The sequence below is a fragment of the Oryctolagus cuniculus genome, chromosome 10, assembly GCF_964237555.1.
Source record: "Oryctolagus cuniculus chromosome 10, mOryCun1.1, whole genome shotgun sequence".
Lineage (NCBI taxonomy): Eukaryota > Metazoa > Chordata > Mammalia > Lagomorpha > Leporidae > Oryctolagus > Oryctolagus cuniculus.
In genome coordinates this window covers 80,504,592-80,527,881 of record NC_091441.1, presented here as the reverse complement: position 1 = coordinate 80,527,881, position 23,290 = coordinate 80,504,592, and the positions used below count along the sequence as shown (strand labels likewise).

The 23,290-nt window shown below is 45.3% G+C and overlaps 1 protein-coding gene across 7 annotated transcripts in view; it reads right to left on the bottom strand.

Annotated features, from left to right (window-relative positions):
* Positions 1-23,290, bottom strand: part of TAFA4 (TAFA chemokine like family member 4) — a 215,762-nt gene that overhangs the window by 128,805 nt on the left and 63,667 nt on the right. The gene's annotated exons all lie outside the window — the stretch shown is intronic.

The following is a 23,290-nucleotide window of genomic DNA, read 5'->3' as shown; positions in this document are numbered from 1 at the left end:
GTAAAGCCACCACCTGTAGTGCCGGCATCCCATATGAGCACCAGATTCTAGTTCCTACTGTTCCATTTCTGATCCAATTCCCTGCTAACACCTGGGAAAGCAGCAGAAGAAAGCACCCTTATTGGAGACCAGGAAGAAACTCCTGGCTTCGGATTCAGCCCAGCTCTGGCCACTGTAGCCATTTGGGGAGTGAACCAGCTGATTGAAGACCTCTCTCTCTCTCTCTGCCTCTGCCTCTCTGTAACTCTGCTTTATACAAATAAATAAATAAATCTTTAAATATATATATATGTATGTGTGTATATATATTTATATCAACTCCTGGGACCTCCCTCCAGTAACTCCTATTGGCTAAGTTTGTGGTGAGGGTGGGGTCAAATAATATTTTTCCAATAAAATTTTATTTATTTATTTCACTTGAAAGGCAGAGAGACAAAGACAGACAGACACACTTAAATTTCCCATCTATTGGCTCACTCCTCCAAGTATCTGCTACAATCAGGGCTGGGCCAGGCCAAAACCAGGAGCCTGGAACTCAATCTGGGTCTCCCACAAGCATGGCAAGAACTCAACCACTTGAGCCACCACTTGTTGTCTTTCAGGGTATTCATCAGCAGGAAGCTGCAATCAAGAACAGAACTGGGGTTTGAATCCTGGCACTCTGATGGGGGTTGCAGACATCTTAAGCACTCTACCAAACACTGACCAGAACATTTTCTAAATATAACCCCAAGAAGATTCAAACCAGTGACAAATGATGCCACCTTAAAAATAACATCTTCAAACAGTACACTTTTGGGGCCAGTGTTGTGGTGCGGAGGGTTAAGCTGCCTCCTGTGCATCATCAACTCACAAGGGTACCTGTTCGAGTCCCGGCTGCTCCACTTCCGACCCAGCTCCCTGCTAATGCACTTGGGAAGGCAGCAGAAGATGGCCCAAGTCCTTGGACCCCTGTACTCACATGGAAGACCTGGAAGAAACTCCTGGCTCCTGGCCTCGGCCTGGCCATTGCAGCCATTTTGGGAATGAACCAGTGTATGGAAGATCGATCAATCGATCAATCAATCTCTCTCTCTCTCCCTCCCTCCTTTTCTCCCTCCCTAATTTTGCCTTTCAAATAAATAAAATCTTAAAAAAAGAAAAAAAAGGTCCACCTTTACATCTTGTGGAGTTGGGGCAAAAGCCAACAGGCAGGGCCGGCGCCGCGGCTCAGTAGGCTAATCCTCCGCCTAGCGGCGCCGGCACACCGGGTTCTAGTCCCGGTCGGGGCGCCGGATTCTGTCCCGGTTGCCCCTCTTCCAGGCCAGCCCTCTGCTGTGGCCAGGGAGTGCAGTGGAGGATGGCCCAGGTGCTTGGGCCCTGCACCCCATGGGAGACCAGGAAAAGCACCTGGCTCCTGGCTCCTGCCATCAGATCAGCGCGGTGCGCCGGCCACAGCGCGCCGGCCGCGGCGGCCATTGGAGGGTGAACCAACGGCAAAGGAAGACCTTTCTCTCTGTCTGTCTCTCTCACTGTCCACTCTGCCTGTCAAAAAATAAAAAATAAAAAATAAAAATAAATAAATAAATAAATAAATAAATAAAAAAAAAAAGCCAACAGGCAATCTTCATGTCCAACACTAGGAATGTTTTCCTTTCGGACACTTAAAATAGCAATAACTTATTACAAAGTAGTGAGTATTTTAATGTGGTTTCTTTTTTGGGATTTAAGATCCATTTTTGTATTATTTATTTTAATTGAAAAGTACAAGTTATATTTATTTCTGGTACACAATATATTTTCAAATATGTATACATGGTAGAATGCACTGCTTCACACACTTATTTGCAGAAAGAACACTTAGTATCTACTTTCAGCAATTTTCAAGTACACCATACACTGTTCATAACTCATGGTCACCACCTCTACAATAAAGTTCTTGAACATCATCCTCTCATCTAACTAAAGGTTTACAATTACTCACAGTGCTTCCATGAGTATAAATGGGTTAAGTGCTACAACTCTGAAATACAAAAGTACTTCACCATAATTACTGTTTTCAGCGTTGAGAATGCATCTTTATGTTATCACAGCCTTATTCAAGACATTTTATCTGTTACCAAATGTTTGTGAGGGATCATTCTAGAGCCAAGATCTAAGAAATGAAAAATAGCCCTTGTAGATTCCAAAACTGAGTGAGCAAGCTGCATTCATTCCCTGGTGTGGGCCTGCAGTTCCAGACTGGGGGCTGGCAGAGGTTTCCTCTGAAGTCCAGATGATCACTATTTTAGGATGTGGACAACTTATCTACTCTTTGACATACATCATTTCTTAAGATTGCTTACTACTTTAACCCTTTTTAAATGTCAAAATAATGCTTTGTTCTCAGGTAGTACAGAAGCAAGCCATGGCCAGATTTGACCTGTGGGTCACACTGGGCCAACCCGTATCCAAGGTGCCAGGGAGAAAGCAATGAACAAAACAGACAGAAGTCCTGGCTCTGCTGACAATTATATTCTAGCGAAGGGACACATATAACAGGCAAATAAATACAGTGAAATATAGACAGCCATTAAATCTTATGAAGATGAATTCTAAGGGCATAAAAAGTGACAGCAGGGAAGGAGGATATTTGGGTGCAGGGTGGGGGTGGGGGTGACATTTAAGTAGAGACCTGAATGACACGGGGAATGTTACAGATACAGCAACACTTTTTCAAGTAAAATTATCATCACACAGAACAATGTTACCACCATGTAAGAATGCTGGAAATAATTTCTCCCAAAAGCCAACAACAAAAGCAATTTCTGATGAAATGAGTTGCAGGTCACCCAATATTAACAGTTAAAGCAGGCAGTTGAAGTTTTACTACATGATATGGATGCTTCCAACAGGTCCTGGAGAAGTCAGCACCAAACCCAAGCTTCATTAACACCTGTATGTGATTCACAACCTTTTCATAGTGAGAAATGTTCCCCTGCCTCCTAAGAAAAGTCATTTGAATGCCTGGGTCCTTGACCTGTAGTCCGGAGCTCTGCTTCCCTACCTCCAAGGAATCCATTAGAAGAGTTAACTTTGAGACCAAGAGATCCTCACTACACAAGCTTGTTGCAAAGAAAGTGCTGGGACTTTGAGAGACAAGAGGAAAAACATAAAGGAGTCACTCCATAAACTCACTCAGAGTTCCAGAGGGCAGCCAGACCAGCACCTACAGCAGCCACACAGAGGTGCTGGGCTCAGAGAAAATGAAAGAGATCCTCACTGGGCCCACCACAAAATCCAGGCAGAAAGCTTTAGAGAGAAACACAGTTGTTTAGTGTCTCTTCTTGAGCTCCCCTGGGCTCCAGATAGAAGTTATGATATGCTACTATCTTTTCTCCAAAAAGATGCTAAGTTGCCTCAGGGTAAAGTCTCCACAGAAGCAGCAGACACCGGCTCAAGCACTTGGGGTTCCACCACCCACTGGAAGACCCAGAAGGGGTTCCTGGCTCCAGGCTTTGGCCTGGCCCAGCCCTTGCTGTTGCAGTCATTTGGAGAGTGAACCCTCCCTCCTCCCCCTACCCCACTGTAACTCTATGTTTCAAATAAATAAATCTTTAAATAAGAAAAATATATATACATGTATGTGTATATATATATACATATGCAAATATCCCTATAATCAGTGCAGAAGTCCAGTACCCTGCAAAGGCTGCCATATTTTTCTTTATAACCGGGAATCTTAAAAAACAAAGCCAACACATACACAAATAGAGTTTTTATTTGCATGATGTCTCTATGGTTTTACCATTGTTCTTCCCTTTGTCCCAGACAGCACAAGGCCAGCTGCCCCAGAGCTAAATCACAACACACAGCTATCACCCTACACAATCCGTGCACTGTCACCTCCAATCTATTTACTTGATAGGTCTGACAGGAAGCGAGCTTATCAAACACCACCCGTCCCAAGGTGCTGAATTGGAGCATAGCAAGGTATGACATCACTTGGTCAGAAAATCCACGTTCATTTCCTAAGGGTCCAGCATGTTTTGGAAACATTTCCCACCTTTGTGGGCAGGGCCTGCTTTGAACTTGTCTTCCAATGGTTAACTGAAATCTCCCGAAGAATTCAACCATCAAACACTTTTAAGTTCCTTCTTCGTGTCAAGAACTAACGCTAGGAATACCTCTGGAAAGGACAAACGCTGTTGCTGCTAATAGCTATCACTTTCATAGCACTTATTATATGCACTTCATATACAATGAGGCATTTAATCCTCACAACTCTACTTTAGAAGGTGCCTGCTATTATCTCCATTTTATAGTTGAGGAGTTTCTGCAGCTATTAAATGGCAAAACCAAAAGTTTGAACACAATGCGTTCAGCTCCAGTGTCTGTGTCATTAACCTCCTGGCTACACTATACTGCCTGGCTACATCTGTTGGAATTTGGCTTCTCTGTATTTAAGGGGAACGTGCACCAAACTAACCTGTGCAGTGCTTTCTGAGGCCATGGCTCTACTGCTAGGCACAGGACAAGAGAAAATGAATCAGATGTGTCTTCCCTGCGCATTCAGCCAGCCATGAATCAACTCCTATAAAATGACGGTCTCGCTCCTATTTTTCAGTCCGTTAGCCACAAGATGTAACTGGAGTTTTCTGTGATCTAAGGCCTTTTCCTCCAGGAAGCTGGCATCTTAAATCAATAAGGCAGAAACTTTCAGCATCCTTTTCATGCTACTGTTCAGCCTTTGCATGGATCATGGTAGGCCAATTCACCTTGGTAGCCATGGTACCATGAACTTGAAAAGTGATAGGCATAATTAATTACATTGCTTCTTCTCACCCCATCCACTGCTCTAATAGTTCCCAGGCCCTTTCAGCACTGTCACCCTCCACTACCGGTGGCTCTGGCTATAATGTCTATTGCCATGCCCAGAAAAGCCAAAGTCTGCACTACATAACTCCCTACCCCAAGACAAGGTCCCCAGCCCTCTGCTACATCCTCAATCATGACTGTCTTGGGTGGGACTGTGCATAGCTCATGGTGCATGGATCATGGCAGGCTTTCTCTTTCAACCACATCAGCTCACCCAACAAAAACCTACTGCATTCACAGCAACAATTCTCCAAGGAGAAGAATAAACAACAAAGAATACCAGGGGAAGACCATAAAAATACTCCTCTAAAATTTCTCCCTTTCTAACCCTGCAATAAGCTATCTTTCCAGGGAAAAGCAGCAATGAATATTCCTGCTAATGAATATAATGCATGTATAATCCTTCATTATATATCTTTCTCTGCCTATTCTTGTAGTGAATTTTTTGCTTGAAACCCCTTATTCCCTTCTTCTCAGATCTCTTAAATTCATTTTGGCTGACGGATTCATCTCAGAGGTAATAACTCATGGTAGATTTCAGATGGCCACAGCACTCTGATGCTCCTCTGTGGCGATGCGGGGTCTAAGTCCCCTATCTCTGAAGCTAAAAGGCTCTGTTATGGCTTTGACTAATACCACACAGAGAAATGACACTGTGCCAGGTTCCAGGCTGAGGTCTCAAAGGAATGGCAGCTTCTACTCCTTAGTGTTTTGAGTTCCAAACCTCCACGAAGTAGCACAGTCACCCTGCTGGCCAAAGCAGGTGGAGAGGCCCTAGACCACATGGCAGGTACAGGGACCCGGCTGAGCCCAGACTGCCAGCTGTCCCCACCAAGAGGTGAAAATGAGTGATGCCTCCTTGGACCCCCTGCACTGGCCCAGCTGTCGGCAGCCCAGACCACATGGAGAGCCACCACCCAGCCAAGCCTGCCAGACCACCCGATCCACAGCCACGACAAACAACAAAAAGTAAACAACGTTTTCAAGTAGTTCCTTAGGCAGGGATACACACCTGGAATGCCGGCCCTAGCATAAAACCTCAGCTCTCGGTCACAGTGTAATCACCAAGCCTCTTCTCTCCCAAAGAATCTGCTACTGAGGAGTTCATTCAGACTCCCCTGCCCCAACTGATGCATCTCATTGCCTGCCTTCCCAACTCTGCTGTCTTCCCAGAGAACTGTTTTTCCTTCCAGTGTTACTGAGGTAGTATTTGCATATAAAATTGTACAATGTAGATGTCAACATTGTAAAGTGATGACCACAACCATGGTGTGGTCATCATTATATATATATATATAATATATAATATATAATATATAATATATATACACACACACAAACATATATAGACACAGAGGCAGAGGGAGATCCCTTTAAAATAAATTTTTAAAAATGATTTGGTATACCCCAAGATGCTTCTAAACCAGCCCCATTCCAAAAATTAATAAAACATAATCAACTCAAGCTATGTGAATTGCTCTGTAGCACAGAGAGCACTGACTAGACGGACATGGGGCAGGAGGAGGGAGATATGTTAGCTAGGAAAGACCTGTCAAGGGAAAATGAAGATTTTATGTACTTGCTAGGCAAATATCATCTCAGGTTTATCAATAGGTAAACTCTCCCAGCCACTGTTTGCAGAACTTGCCAATACCTGGCAGCTAACAGGATGAGAAATCAGTTTATCTGATTTCAAAATTCACCGACACAGTTACAGTCGGTGGGAAAATCAACTAAGGGCAAGACCACAGGATGAAGCCAACGGTGGCAGAGAAAAACGGTGCTGCAGCACATGTGTTAATCCGTTTTCCACTACTCTCACAAAATACCTGAGGCTGTATAATGTAAAGCAAAGAGGTTTATTTGGCTCATAGTTCTGCAGGTGCAACAGCATGGTGGTGGTCTCAGCTGGGCTCCGGTGAGAGCTCCATCAGTGTCACCGTGGTGGACGTGCACCGTGAGAACAAGCTCTCTTGCAAAAACAAACCAGAGTCCCATAAAAAGTACTTAAACCTTTGACAGCCGGGTTCAGCAGGGCTGAGGGTGATGGGCTTGTCCCCACACATCTGACTTTGTGCCTGTGACTTCCCAGGCCTGCTGATACCCCTGTGCGAAGGTTTGATCTGACCTGGCCGAACCTCAGCTTCAGCATCAAAGTGAATTCACACCTGGAACGCATTTCTTTTCCGATTTACTGAATCCACAGCCACTGAAATTCATTAACAAGGCACCCTGACACTCTTCTGCCACCCCCACCTTAGCATCGGCATCTACCATAAAGGGAGCAAACCAGTGATGCAGAGATACTAGCTTCTTACTGGCACAGAAGACAAAGAGAAAACAAAGAAAAGCAAAAGGAACTAACAAAAGGCTGCCTCATCTCATATTCAAGATCAGACCCGTTAATCCTGTCGGATCTCAAAATCCTATGTGTTTCCCAATCGTGCTCTGAAGTAATTCCTTCTTAATCAACTCTTCTCCCTTCTCGGGAAAACTGAGGGTTCTTAAAGGAGAAATGTGAGGTTCAATTTCTGAGTCACTTCTGCAAGAACATGGTAATAATGTATGAAGCAATATGGCTTCTGAATGAGTAAATTCTACTGTCATTTAAATATCAAACAGAAAGAATGTCACAATGTTTACACCTCTATTAGCCTTAACTAGTAGTAGTAGTAGTAGTAGTAGTAGTAGTATTTACTAGAGTTAAGGAAAAACCGCCCCCCCCACTAGTATTTTAAAAATAAATCTTCAAGTCTGAATAGGTTTGAGGCAGTTGTGTTTTAATATGAGAAAATACGACTGTAATATCCATCTTACCTTCAAGTCTATTTTACAATGAATCTTAAATGCACGCTTTGTCTCTTATTAGTAATTTTCCCTAGGACACCCTTCTTCCTCCCTACCTATTGAAAGAGATTTGTGCTTAAAACCTAGGTGAGGAGGTATGGGGGTGGGGGTTGCGCCTCTACCTTCCCCGCATCTCCTCCCCCCCTTGCTAATTGCTATCCTACCTCTCATTTGCACAAACAATGAGCTCGACCTTTTCCTTCAGTCTCTCACCATCTGTTCTCCACGATACGGCCCTTTATTAATTATTCATTGCAATGCAATAAATATTTATCAGAGGCCTCGTGGAGGCAAAGACAGTATGGAAGGGTGGGGCATGCAAGAGTGACCACGCTGGAGGTACTCAGGACCTCCCTCTTCCGATCTGCAGGACTCGGGACCTGATGAGCAAATGCTGTGCCTCAGTTTCCAATTCTGCACACGGAGAGATACCGCAGGATCTAGAACGTGAAAGCTTTTGAAATCATTCAATTCCGGTGAAGCTCTGAGAACAGGGCCTGTAGTATAGCAGGCCTCATCACTGTTAGTCATCACAGGTACTACCACGGCTAAGCAAATACTTAGCTCAGTACTTGTCTCATAGTTGTGAACTCATTTCATAATTTAACCATATTTACTCAATGCCTACTACGTGTGAGGTACCATTCAGGGGGGTATTTGAGAAGCAATAAACTGCAGAAAATAAATGAGAATCTAACAGGTTTCAGATAAGGATGGGTTCAATAAAGGACTATAATGAAGGCAAGGGGAGAGAGGGGGACATGGCAGGAAGGGGCACGCGTGAGGACACAGCACTGAAGCAAAGCTCTCCATGAAACAGCAGGGTGAGGGGCCAGTGCTGTGGTGTAGTGGGTAAAGCTGCTACCTGCAGTGTTGGCATCCCATATGGGCACTGGTTCGAGTCCCAGCTGCTCCACTTCTGTTCCAGATCCCTGTTATTGCTCCTGGGAAAGTCCTTGGGCCCCTGCACCGGCGTGGGGAACCCATAAGAAGCTCCTGGCTTCAGATCGGCACAGCTCTGGCCGTTGTGGCCAAGTGGGCAGTGAACCAGTGGATGGAAGACCTCTCTCTCCCTCTGCCTCTCCTTCTCTGTGTAACTTTTTCAAATAAATAAATTAATTTAAAAAAAAAATGAAAGAAACAGGAGGGTGAACATCAAAAAAGTGCCAGGCAAAGAAAACAGAGGCTGGCATTAAGACTGTCCCCCGAAGTAGAGCAAGGAGACCTGTGTAGCTGGGACACAGCAAGGAAAGAGGAGAATGGCAGGAGGTGACGCTGGAGACATAAAGGGCCTCGGGGCCGTGACAGCAACCCAAGGCTTCAGTCCATGGACAGAGGAAGCCACTGGGTGGTTCTAAGCAGGCGAGTGACAGCATCTGGAGAGCACATTGGGTCTCACAGACGTTTTCACCCAGTGTTAAAGAAGAGGCATGGTCCCCCGCTGCTCTGGTGAGTTCTCTAAGCAACCTGCGGGCCAAGACTTAACGACTCTTGGAACCTCACACTCACAAGGAGGAAGACCTGGTGATGTGATCAGATCCTTCCAAGTTACAAATGACCATGGCCGCTCATTTTAAAAAAGTCAAGTATCCTCTACTCCATTCTCCCTAGGGGGTGTGACTGCACAACACGTGTGTGTGTATGTGTTCACACTTGTTTGTTTTTATTCATAATCACTTGGAAAAGCAGCAACAATTCGACCTTCACAAACATCTGTTTTGTGATCATCTCAACCCTGGAAACAGGACAAGAACAGCTCCGTGAGCTCTCCAGGAATTGAGCACAACCTCCCTCTACCAGAAACCCGCTGTGCCCGCACCAGCTCACACAACCCTAACACCCTCTGTCCTGAATCTATACCAGGATAAATCAGTTCTTAGGGGCCAGAACATCTGCACTGGTAAATACCAGATGATGCTATGACAGCTAAGTATGCAAGAGGAAAACCTCAGCCACAATAGAACCATCCTGGCTGTGCTACTGCAAAGCTCAAAGCCATAGCTTCCAAATTAGCTGACGCTAAGGAGTTCAATTCTGTTCTGTACCTTTTAATTTCCAAAAAATGGAAATAATATAGATTGATTCGTATGTAAAATGGTTAAAATCAGCAAAGTTTTGTTACGTGACAGGACTAAGCTTGATTTACTCCTTAAAAAAAAATTTGTTTTAAAGTCAGAGCTACAGAGAGAAAGGGAAGGAAAGGAGGGAGGGAGAGAGAATCTTCCATTGGCTGGTTCACTCCCTAAATGGCCACAACCATCATGGCTGGGCCAGTCCAAAGCCAGGAGCCAGGAGCTTCCTCTGGGTCTTCCATGTGGGTGCAGGGGCCCAACCACTTGAGCTGTCCTCTGCTGCTTTCCCAAGACCATTAGTAGGAAGCTAGATCATAAGTGGAGCAGCAGGAACTCGAACCAGAGCCCACATGGGATGCTGGTGCTGCAAGCAGCAGCTTTACTTGCTACCCCACAGCACCGGCCCCTTGATTCACTCTTATGCTTTACACACAATGGGAAGAGTATCAGATTTCTATAATGGAGCCCAATAAATTGCTAACAAAGTATCACCTTGCTGAAAGTCAACTTTATTTAATTACATAATTGTTACAAAATGTACACGCAAGCCTTCTGCATACTGCTAAAATCTCATCACAGCCTAAATGCCCAGCAAGGGAAAAGTCACACTCACTACAGTGCTTGTACACTGCGGAAAAACATACAACAGACACAAAGGATGAAATTGATAAATACGTACTGACACGAGATATATGCTTGAAACAAATGGATACACAGGAAAAAGTAAGTTACAAAAACAATAACCTGAAGATAGGTCATTTATTTTAAAAGACAGGGAGAGAGATTTCTACATGTACATATACATGTACATAAATCCATTGAAAAACATTGAACAGATCAACAGGCACTGGTCAGTCCCAACCCAAAACTCCTTCTCTCCAACTTCCTTACTGTTAAAAATATGACTTCTTTCAAATTGGCCATGTGACCCTTTTCTGACCAATGAATATAAGCAGATTTCACTGGGCATGGCTTCTAGAAAGCTTTTTTTCTTTTTTTTTTTTTTTTAAGGGGTCAGACTTTTCTACCATCCACCTGTTTCCCTTTGCTGATACTATCTTTCTTGCCTGGAATGCAAGTGTGATATCTAGAACTAGAGTAGCTATCTTGTCACCAAGAGGACAATGATACTATCTTTCTTGCCTGGAATGCAAGTGTGATATCTAGAACTAGAGTAGCTATCTTGTCACCAAGAGGACAAAAGTATCAAATTTAGATGGTAAGGCAGAAAAAGAGATGGAATATGGATCTTCAAACATGTCTACCAGCTTTGGACACACACACTTGCGCGCGTTCTCTCTCTCTCTCTCACACACACACACACACACACACACACACATGCACACAAACCTTGTTATGAGAGAAAATGAGCTGATTTGGTTAAGTTAGTTGATTGAATTGATGCAGATGAGTAACACGATCTTGACTAATGCCCAAAACTTAAAGCAGTGGTTACACCTAAGGAGAAGGCTGGGGAGCAGCAGGGTGGGACAAGAGGAGTGGGAGGTGTGAAGCAGCTGTAACGGTCCTTTTAAATGTTTTAAAACAAGAATGCTGTGTCATTTGTGTGATGTGTTAAGTAATAAAATACAGTGTCATTCTAAGAGTCTGTATCTAATGGCACCAAGGAATCCGACAGCTACTGGAATTGTCTTATACAACAAAGATTATGCTCACAAACATGCTATCATTCACTCTTAGAGAAGATTTCCAAAGCCTCCTAGAAGCTTCTCTTGACCTCCATTTGATTTGTATTTTCTCATCTTTTATTTTCAAGCCATTAGGCAACCTCTTGAGGTCACAGACACTCTAAATTTAGTCACCTCCATACGTAGCAATGACCTTTAAATCAAGTCTTCCCCCACCCCCACCCCCGGCCCAAAGCAGGGAGACACTGGGCTGGAAAACAGCTACCACAGGTTCCTGTTTTACTCCTAGCGCTACTGACACAGGAAAAGGCACACTGTGACCCAAGTCATGTTTCTCACATTCACCTGGACAGAAGCACAGTAATTGTCACCTCACACACACTCAGAGCAGAGCAGGTGGAAACTGCAACATGGAAACAACACCACTGGGGAAGCCGGGGCATGGAGGGGCCAGGGTTAAGCTCTAGAAGAAAGCGGTGCAACTGGAACCCCAGCTCCCCCACCTGCTGGCTGCGGGACATGGGGCAAGTCCCAGGACAGGGCTGAGCCTCAGTGCAAACGTTGGTGGGTAACCAACCCGCCCTCCAAGATCAAGGGAGAGACAGAAGGGGTAACACACAGGGTTGAGGGCATGGCCCAGCTCCTGTCAGTCATATCGTAACAACAGCCATTCAGCTCACCACGGTGTTAATAACACTCTTCTGGAAAGGAAGCACTGTTATTAACGCTGACTGCTCGGAGTGTGTGGATTCCTTCCAGAGAGCATTCAGTGGTTTGCTCAAATGTGCACAAACTCTCAAATGTTGCCACACAGCCACTTCTGCAAGCACAAAGCTGTATCTGTGGCAAAGACGTCGCTCTTATTAAAGGAGCATCACAGCCTATTGATTCACTAAGCATTAAGCATACATGGAGTGCTGCAAAACGGGGGAAAAAAACAAAGCGACGCCTGTACCCTAAGGTATGGAGCTAATTTGGAAACAGGATAAACAGGAACAAATGTCAGATGTTAGCTAATGAGAACCCACGCTGGCAACCTTTCCTCACCCAGAAAAAGCTCTTAATTGCCATCAAGATGACTTTAAATCCTTGAGATGAAAATCGTCTTTCATGTTTTACTAATTTATCATGATCTAAAAATAAGTTATATAGAAATACGAGTGTCGTGAAATGTAAACACATGTACAGTAGCCAAATGTTCTTAATTTTCCTAATAAATCTTGAGTGTTACAGCTCCTGAGAAGACCCCCTCAGAAATAGCTCTGTGTGTTATCACTAAAGTGCTTTGAAAGCTAACATCATTTCAATTTAAAAAGAAGAAAAAAAGAAAGGCTGTGGAAGTCCTATTAGCCGAAGAAATGCAACACTTTGAGCTCTGATTCCAGGGAAGAGAGGTTGTAATGACTTGAGCCGGCCGATTTATCGCCATCTCATCCCATCACTGAGTCATTTCACTCTGATTTCTAATTCTCCATCTGCTTACCAAACACCACCCAGCACCTCCCCTGAGACACTGCATCCACTGAGAACGCCCTCACGTCCCACCTCTGTGGACTGGCAGATCCCACGCACTGTATCCATCAGGAGGGTAGGAGCCCCATCTCCCCAGTTGGCAAGTGGAAGCCATCCCTTTACATCCAAGCCCAGATCGTAGAGGCAAAACATCCCATGGATGTGCGTAGCATCCCCTGGACACACACGGCCACCCAACCAGTCCGCTGCCTTGACGTATCAAGAACAGGATCGCAGCCACCAGCTTTCACGATTTCCTTTGTGCAGTCATTCATGGAAGAACGGGGCTTAATAACACAATCAACCCACTGCACCTGCCGTTTTACAATATGAACATCTGTGTGGAGCAAACAATAGTACTTCCTTCTCTGTCTCTGCTGATGGGAGAAGGAAGAGAAACCATTCTTTTACTCGTCAATCGAATTTTTTCTCCTCAACCCATTGAAAATTGTTTTTCAACCTAAGATGCCAGTCTGCACGGTGTTGTGTGTGTGTGAGGCACTCACCCACACAGATGTATCCAGAATCCTGGAAGCAACTGTGTCAAGTAGGCATAACCAAGGAAACTAGTGCTCAGACAGGCTAAGCAACCTGTGCTGGCCATACAGCAGACTAGGGTCTAACCACTTAACCCTTGGCAAGTTTGATCCCATCGTGCTATCAAGTGACAAAGGCACTTGGAATAACATCTTCTAGTTATTGTCACCTTCCTTCTGGAACATTCGAGTCAAAGCTCTCCTACTCAGTTGCATATACTGCAGGGTCACGGGAGTCAGCCTACATGTGGGAAGCCAGACTTGTGGTGACACAGAAAATGGAAACTGCCCCATCTGTTGGGGGAAGCCAGCGTGTCAACTGCATGAGATTGTTGCCAAACAGAAAAACTCACTGTTGCCCAAAAATTGGACTTTCATGTGAAATCTTATAATACTCAAAAAACGCAACCAGTTTTTTTAAAAAAAAAAAAAAAACTAGGTCTTAAACACAATCTGGACCAAACAAAACATTCCTGTGGACCTGCATGAAGAGTGGGCCATCATTTTGAGATCTGTGCTTCAAAATATTCCTTTAAAACCCTTGTGGTGGTACCAGCACTGTGGTGTAGTAAGCTAAGCCCCTGCCTACAGTGCTGGCACCCCTTATGGGTGCCAGTTCGTGTCCCAGCTGCTCCTCTTCTGGCCCAGCTCCCTGCTATACCCTGGGAGAGAAGAAGATGATGGCCCAAGTACTTGGGTACCTGCACCTGCACCCACATGGGAGACCCTCCAGAAGCTTGGGACTCCTGGCTTCGGATGGGCCCAGCTCCAGCCATCGCAGCCATTTGGGGAGTGAACCAGTGGATGGAAGACCTTTCTGTCTTGTATTCTGCCTCTCAAATAAACAAAATCTTTTTTTTAAGATTCTATTTATTTGAAAGACAGAGTTACAGAGAGAGGTAGAGACAGAGAGAGGTCTTCCATCCGCTGGTTCACTCCCCAGATGGCCGCAACCGCCATAACTGCGCTGATCCAAAGCCAGGAGCCAGGAGCTTCTTCCAAGTCTCCCACGTGGGTGCAGGGGCCCAAGGACTTGGGCCATCTTCTATTGCTATCCTAGGCCATAGCAGAAAGCTGAATCGGAAAAGGAGCAGCAGGGACTCGAACCAGTGCCCATATGGGATGCTGGCACTTCAGGCCAGGGCGTTAACCCACTGCGCCACAGCGCCGGCCCTAATAAACAAAATCTTTAAAAACCTTGTGGTGGGGAGAAAAAAACATCATCACTTACAATAAATAATTGGGAATGTTCATATTCAACGGAAAATAATCTGCTTGGGCAGCTCTGAAAACCTTGAGTCTCTCCCATCCCCCACCAAATGCCAAACATATGTCTGAATTCCTGTCTTCTTGCTGTGAAGCTTTCCTCCGGCCAGGTAGAAAATGACCTCACTGCTTCTATTTATTATTGGGCAGAGCTCAGCCTCAAAATTCCTGTCATAGTCCCTAAGAAAAGAGAGAGAGCAAAACCTAATCGGCTGTAAATGTGCAGTCGTTAGCATGCACCGCAAAGTGCTAATAATATTTCCAGAATGCGATTTCCCTTCCTGGTCTCTTGACCAAGTTTGTTAATGGACTGAGACACGGGAAATAACTCAGGCCGAGGACTCCCAGTGCATGCATGAGCCCTGAATGGAAAGTCACCCATGCAGAGCGCGCAACACCAAGCATGCAGCCTGGGAAGAGCTGCAGCCAGGAGCGCTCACCAGCAGTGCAGCCACTGGTAACACACTACACGCTAGCAAAAGGAGAAGCTGGTATTCAGACCCAAGCAGAAAACACCCACCATTCACCACCACAGCAGCCGGTTTTCTTAGGAGAGTGCTACCAAGTGAACATCTTATGCCTAACATCTATGTGGGACCCTTGGATCCTATAGTTTTGAAGAAAGCTGTAAGTCCACGAGGACTTATTTAGCCCATATGTTCCCTAACCCTATGAGCTAATCATGTTTCCTAATATTGCGCTGTGACCCCAAAACCAAACGAAACACACAAGTTATTTTCCAAACTAGTCTCCCATCAATTCCTTCCTTTCAAAGCACAAGACTTGCAAGGAGCATTGGATTATAACATGGAAGGCCACCACGGTTGGTCAGCTGTTAGCATTTTGAAACATTAAATATGCACCTGCCCCAGGACCTAGCCAGCCCTCTGGTCTGCATTTTCTCAGGAAAACTCACGACAGGTCCACAAAAGGACGTCACATGGATGATCACCAGTGAGCTGCTGTTATTCTTGAGGTTGGGATCTGCCTTTGCTCTGGGGTAATGGGGAACCCCCAAATGTCCATGACTAAGAGAATGCAGTTGCCCGTGCCGAGCAAGCATTCACGATGGAACACTCTGAAGCAACTGGAAGGTTAGCGCATCATTCACAACCTCAGACTGCGGAGAAACCTTCCAACTTGTGTGTAAAGCTGGAATGACAGGCCATAGGAAAGCGGATCCTGAGAGATAATTTTTTTTTTTTTTACTTATTTTGACATCATGCAACAAAAATCAAACACCTGCGCCCACTGTCCAGAAACTCTTGCCATGGAAAGGAGACAAATGGTTTTTACACACAGCGCTAAGGGCCACCAAAAACAGGTGTCCCCATGCAGTAAAGCAGCCATGGCACTGGCCCTGCCCAAGGACCCAGGGAGAGAAGGAGAAATCTGCCACCCCTCCACCCGGCTCCATACCCTCAGAAACAGAGCAGCAACCACGGGCACCTGTGGTGAGCTGAACACGCAGACCGAGAAGTCGCACCCAAGGCACACAGAGTCCATCATGAGACTCGGTGGGTAGGGGGTGCTGCCACACGAGCTTGGCCCCTGTGCCCCAAGTCACTCACAGGCAAGTGCAAGTTTGCACGTGGAGCATCGTGCCACGGGCTGCACATCCACCTGCTGCAGACCAACATGCCTTCTTCTCCCCTTAAGCACCTGCCCCCAGGGAAGCTGACACCTGAGCCGATGACAGAGCAGCTTAAGTAACTGCCACATGCCCTCCCTGTTCTCTGTTCTCTGGTGATGCCACTAGACGCCTGGGCTACCAGCAACACTTGCGAGGAGACGTGCTGAAGGCAGGTAAGCTAAGGGAGAGCACAGCACATCTTTATCTGTTTTATGCCATGCTGACATTGACGAACTTCTTGGAATACATATTAGAAATGCATAAAATCTCATCCATAGCCTCACCAAGGAAATCAGTTCTAACTATAATGCTCCAAGCTGAGAGCCTAGGCAGCTTGTAAATGCCGCTTAGGGGGTGTGTGTATGTGAGCATGGGCGCAGATCTGCTGTTGTGCTAACATTTAGCATGGGTGCTTCTTGCCACCCCACCTAGCCTGCTTATTAACATGTTCCAGAGGGTTTGAAGGCCACCACATCACATGGGATATTCAGAGAGTTTTTTAACATCTATTTATTTGAAAAGTAGAGTTAGAGAGACAGAGAAGGAGAGACAGAGAGAGGGAACTTCTATCTGTTGGTTCATTCCCCAACGAGCTGCAATGGCTGGAGAAGGCTGGACCAGCAGCCAGAAGCCTCCTCTCCAGGTCTCCCACGTGGGTGTCAGGGGCCCAAGGACTTGGGTCATCTTCCACTGCTTTCCCAGGCACGTAAGCAGGGAGCTGGGCTGGAAGTGGAGCAGCTGTGAGTCAAACTGGTGCCCATAAGGGACAGCGGCACCACAGGTGGCAGTCTAATCTACTGTGCCACAGTGCCAGCCCCCATCTGTCAGAGATTCTAACTATTCCTGCAGAAGGACAAGAGCTGCAAATACCTTCCCAGGAGAGATGCACACCACTCCACCTCCCGTCCAGGCCACCTTCTGAGCCACTGGCACATGATCCAGCAGGGAGAAGACCTCCACCAGGGGCCTGGGAGCAGAGTCGAATCATTTGGTCCCCTTGGGCTGGAACTGTCTCAACAAGCTGGCATGTCCATGCTGCTGCAACTACCAGTAGCCACGGCTGCTGACCACTGGGTTAGATCACCATCTCACTCAACCTCAAAGCTAACAGAACCTCAGCAGAAGACCATGTAGTGCAGTTTCCCCAGCTGAACTCAGAATATCTTTTACCGGTGGAAATAAAGTTCAATATCTATTTCCAATGCCGCAGCAGTTGCAATGTTATAGTCTTTGATTACAAAAACGGATAAATGAGGCCAATGTTGTGGTACACTCGGTTAAGCTGCTATTTATGTATCACCCACATCCCATTATCACAGCGCCCAATTCAAGTTCTACTTTCAACCCAGTTCCCGGCTCATGCATCTAAGAAGGCAGCAGAACACAGGCCAAGTGGTCTCTGCCAACCACCTGGGAGACCAGGATGGAGTTCTGGGCTCCTGGCTCTGGCCTGGCCCAGACCCAGCTATTGCCATCATTAGGGGAGTGAACCTGCAGGTGAAAAATCTGTTTCTGATGCTCTCCCTTTGAAATAAACAAATAATTCACTTTTTAAAAATGCATAAATGACATAGTATCAGTAAGCAGCCAAAAGGTTTTTCAAATCTATGTATGTTTTTTGTATAAGAATGACATCCATACATGCTTGAAGAACGACATATCCACAGATCAATTACCCCCTACCAAGACAGACAGGAGAACCCCTGGGGATCTGGCCCACTCCCACAGGTTCAACCAGGATCTGCATGCTGAACACTTCAAAACTCGCCTAACTTCTGTGATTGACAGCTAAAGAAACCAAGGCTGAGAGAGTCAACGATTCATCAGAGTTTTCCCGAACAGTTGCTGCTCAAGTTGCCTGGCTTGCAAGCTTTCTTCTCACTGTTCTGAGCTACACAGACACTATTTGTCTAAAATACGCACAAAACTCTTTTGAGGGAGAGAGAGGGAGAATAAATGAGAGTTCCCATTCACTGGTTCACTCCCTAAATGTATGGCCTACAATGACTGGGACCTGGGACCTGAAACCAGGAGCCAGGGAGCCAGGAACTCAATTACAACCTCCCATTTGGGTGGCAGCAACCCGACTCCTTGATACATCACTGCTGCCTCCAAACATCTGCATTAGCAGGAAGCTGAAGTTAGGATGCAGGCACTGCAAGGTGGGATGCAGGGGTCCTAACCAGCATCTTAACTGTGAGGCATAAAACCCACCCCTGCCTAGAGTATTCTCATCGGAACAGCTCCCTGTTAGTGTGCCTGGGACAGCAGTGGAAGATGGCCCAAGCACTTGGGCCCCTACACCCACCCACATGGGAGACACAGAAGAAGCTCCTGGCTTCGGAGCAGCTCAGCTCCAGCCATTGCAGCTGGAGCTCCTGGGGAGTGAACCAGCAGACAGAAGACTTCTCTGTGTGTGTGTGTGTGTGTGTGTGTGTGTGTGTGTCTCCCCACCTATAACTCTGTCTCTCAAATAATAAACCTTTTTTAAAAATTCTGTAAAATTCTGTAAAAGCTGTAATGTTTACATTTTTATACCCTTTAACTCACTACTAATTCAAATGAACTTGTGTGAGAATACCAATCTGACTTATTAAATGCCTAAATCATTTTTTAAATAAATGTTACTGCTTCCAAGTGTTCTCAGCAACTTCACCTAGGAAACAGAGGTGAATTTATTTTTTTTGAAGACTTATCTATTTATGTATTTGAAAGTCAGAGTTACAGAGAGAGGGACAGACAGAGATCGTCTACTCACTGGTTCACTCCCTCGATGGCCATCATGGCCAAGGCTGGGCCAGCTGAAGCCAGGAGTCAGGAGCATCATTTCACGTGGATGACAGGGGCCCAAATACTTGGGCCATCTTCTGATGCTTTTCCCAGGCCAATCGCAGGGAGCTGGATTGGAAGTGGAGCAGCCTAGCTGGGACACGAACTGGCATACACATAAGAAGCCAGCATCTTGGGTTGGAACTGTGGTGCAGCAGGTTAAAGCCCCGGCCTACAGTGCCAGCATCCCATATGGATGCTTCTTCAAGTCCCAACTGCTCCACTTCCAATCCAGCTCTCTGCTATGGCCTGGCCAAGCTCAAGTCTTTGGATACCTCCTCCACCTGCATGGGAGACCCAGAAGAAGCTCCAGGCTCCTGGCTTCAGATTGGCTCAGCTCTGGTCATTGCAGTCATTTGGGGAGTGAACCAGCAGATGGAAGACCGACCTCTCTCTGGCTCTACCTCTCCTTTAACTCTTTCAAATAAATAAAATAAATCTTTAAAAAAAAAAAAAAGCAGCAGCAGCAGCAGCCAGCATCACATGTGGCAGTGTTACCTGCTACACCACAACACTGGCCACAAGAATTTGTGATAAGCCATTTCCATGTTTTTACCTATTAAAAATGCATTAAGTGCATCATATCCAAAAATCAACTAAGAATAGATCACAGACCTAAATATAAAGCCTAAAACTAAAAAAAACAGTCTTAAAGAAAACACAGTGAACAATCTTTGTGATTGTAGCATAAGGAGCACACTTCTAAAACTCCAAAAGCATTTAAATACAAAAAAAAAAAATTATCAGACTGGACTTCAACAAATAAAGCTGTGCTCTTCCAAAGATGCTGTTGGAATGAAGAGAAGCCACTGACAGGGAAAAAATATTTGCAGTCTGATTATCTGATAATGGAACTGCATTATGAATATCTAAGGAACTCTCAAAATTCCGAAAACAAACCACCACATATCCCCCAAAAACACTGGGCAAATAATTTGAATAGACTTCACCAACAGACATAAAGCGATGGCAAATAAACAAATGAACAATGTGTCACATATCTAGTCATTAGGGAAACGCACACTCAACTCACAATGTTGTAACACTACCTGCCGATGAAAATGCCTACAATGAGAGATACAGGGCACACCGTGGACTGGCAAGAATGTGAAGGAAATGCAGTGCTCACGCACTGCTGGTGGAGCCACTCGCAAAGACAGTTTGACAGTTTCTTAAAAGGTCAAAGTTTTATCTGCACTTGAACCAGCCATTCTGCTCCCTGATACAGAAAGCAAACCTGGGAGCAAGTGCTTGGTCTGATGATGTCAATTTCCCACTTCCAAGTGCCGGGGTTCTAGTCTCAGCTTTAGCTGCTGACTCCAGTCAACACTGGGAACCAACAGCAGTCATGGCTGAAGTAACTGGGACTCTGCTGCCCACATGGGAGACTTGGATTACGTGCCTGGCTCCTGGCTGCTCTATCCCTGCCCTAGCCCTATAGGCATTTGGAGATAAGCAGGTGTGAGCCCACATCTGTCCATCTCTCTCTCCTCTCTCCCTCCCTTTCAAATAAAAAAAAAGTTGTAAGATCAAGAGAGAAATGAAAGTCTATGTCAGCACACATTCATAGACAAAGTGTGCACAGCAATTTTATGTTGAACGCCAAAACTATAGAAACTCCAAATGTCTCTTTCAACAAGTGGATGGATAAACAATATGAGGCATATAACGGAATATTACTCAGCAGTGAAAAAGAATGAGTTAGTCTGTCTTGTAGGAAAAACAGAAACAAGCTCTTGATACACAGAGCAACAATGAGTCAGAGAATAATTGTGCTGGAAGAAAAAGCAGACAAATCAGGAGTACCTAGTTTGAACCCACTTAAGGACAATTCTAGAAAATGCAAACCCATCTGTTGTGACAGACACATCTGTGGCTCCTACAGATGGCCAAGAGGATTACAGAGGAGCACAGGGAGCTTTGAGGGATGCCAGCTGCAGTCACTGTTTTGATCATGGAGATGGGCTTCACAGGTTGCACGATTTTAAATAGGGACAATTTATTGTACATCAGTTATGCCTCAGGAAAGTTGCTAAAAAAAAAAAAAAACTAGAATTAAAATACATGCATTAAGTTTCAAACACAGTTCCAAATCCTTTATATTGTTTCATTTCACCCCATAAAAGCAGTCTGAGATAGGGGATATTGTTACACCCAGTTCCAAGACGGGTGGGAGGACTGAGACTCAGAGAGATGCAATTGCTTAGAACTTTGCAGTACAAAAGAACAAGCATTTTAAGTGAATGTTAAATAAAGGTTTTCCAAAGCACCTGATGATTTTTTAAGACAATGTAAAACAGCTCCCAGGTAAATTTATGTACACTATTTATTTGCTTAGCAAAGCTCTTTCCATAGACAACACTGAGGGAAATGTCAGCTCTGTTATCTCAGTCTCATCACAAAGCCTGAAATTAATAGGGTTCAAATTCATGCATGTCACTGACATCAAGAAAAAACCCAGGTTCTAGACACACGTCAAGAATCACCAGTCGGGCTCATTAGCAAACACACACATGATCAGAGCAACACAAGGCAGACGAGAGAGGCACTTTGCTCCCACCTGAAAAGCTAAGCAATGCAATATGTTTCTTGATGAGAAGACAGAGGGAAAAATACAACCAAAATGTTGACGGAACCACCTTGGGGCTGCATGTTTTGAATACCTAGATGGTATCGTAAAAGCAAACCAACTCAGACAAGCAACAAGCGTTGATTACGTCTCTCCCTTCATACAAGGGCAGCATTTCCTCTAAGACAAGGGTTGGCCATCAACAGCTCAAACACACAGATACCCCTAAGGTAGAAACCACTACCCTGACGATGATGCAACCACGGGATGCTTGCGGGGAAGGGGCAGGGAACAGTAACACATTCACTTCTGTAGCTCAAATCTAACCAGGCTTGCAAAGGTCCTCTTACTCTACTTTCCAAAGCCCTTGGGACTTTGCAAAGTCCGTAGGTGTGCTCGATTTGGGGGAGGAAAGCACACCGTGACATTCTACTCCATCATGCACAACCACGTTCACATAGCTCACAAGCCTTTAGCTGCTGGCATTCCCTTCCAGCACTTTAGTGGGCAGCTGTGCAAGGCTGGGGATAACCTACAGAAAATAGGGCAGGCACTGGCTGACTGCATTTCATGCCCATCCTTTTCCAGATGGTTCCTTTACCATCTGCAGGTGCTGTGACCCAGCAGGTTAAATCCCTTTTGGGACACCAGGATTCCATTATGGAATGCCAGTACCTGAACCAGCTGCTCCGTTTCTGATCCATCTCCCTGCTGATGCGCCTGGGAAGCAGTAGATGATGACTCATCCCACATGGGATGTATGGGACAGAGTCCTGGATCCTGGATTTAGCCTGGCCCAGCCCTGGCTTTTGCAGCCATTTGGGGAATGAACCAGCAGATGGAAGCTATCTGGGGAGGGTGTGTGTGTGTGTGTGTGTGTGTGTATTTCTGTCACTCTGCCTTTCAAACCAATCAATTGATCCATTTTTTAAAAATAGCACAAGTACTGATGGCTCAGGATATTAGGAGTTAAACTGCCTTTTTTTAAAATACAAATTTTTAAAAAAATTTTATTTATTTCAAAGGCAGAGTTACAGAGAAAGGAAGAGAAAGGGATCTTCCACTCACCAAACTGCTGCAATGGCCAGGGTTAGGCCAGGCCAAAGCTAGAAGCCAAGGGCTTCTTCTGGGTTTCCCACATGGGTGCAGAGGCCCATGCACTTGGACCACCTTCCACTGCTTTCCCTGGTGCATTAGCATGGAGCTGGATCAGAAGTGGAGCAGGAGGAGCTCAAACTGGTCCCCATATGGGATGCCAGTGTCTCAGGCAGAGGATTAACCACCTACACCACAATGCCAGCCCCTAATTTGCTTTTAAGTATTGCAAATAGTTTTCCCACAATCGATTCATCTTGTTTAGTGGGTTTTTAATGCACCTTAAACAACGTTATTTCTAGCCCTCTGTTCTGAGACCACCATATGGTCTCAAATATTTCAAAGTATCCAAGCAACACCTAGGAAAATTTTTTTTAAAACTCATTTTTTTTCCCTGCACCATCTCTACCCATTCTGGCTTCCTTCTAATGATTTTGTTTTCCTTG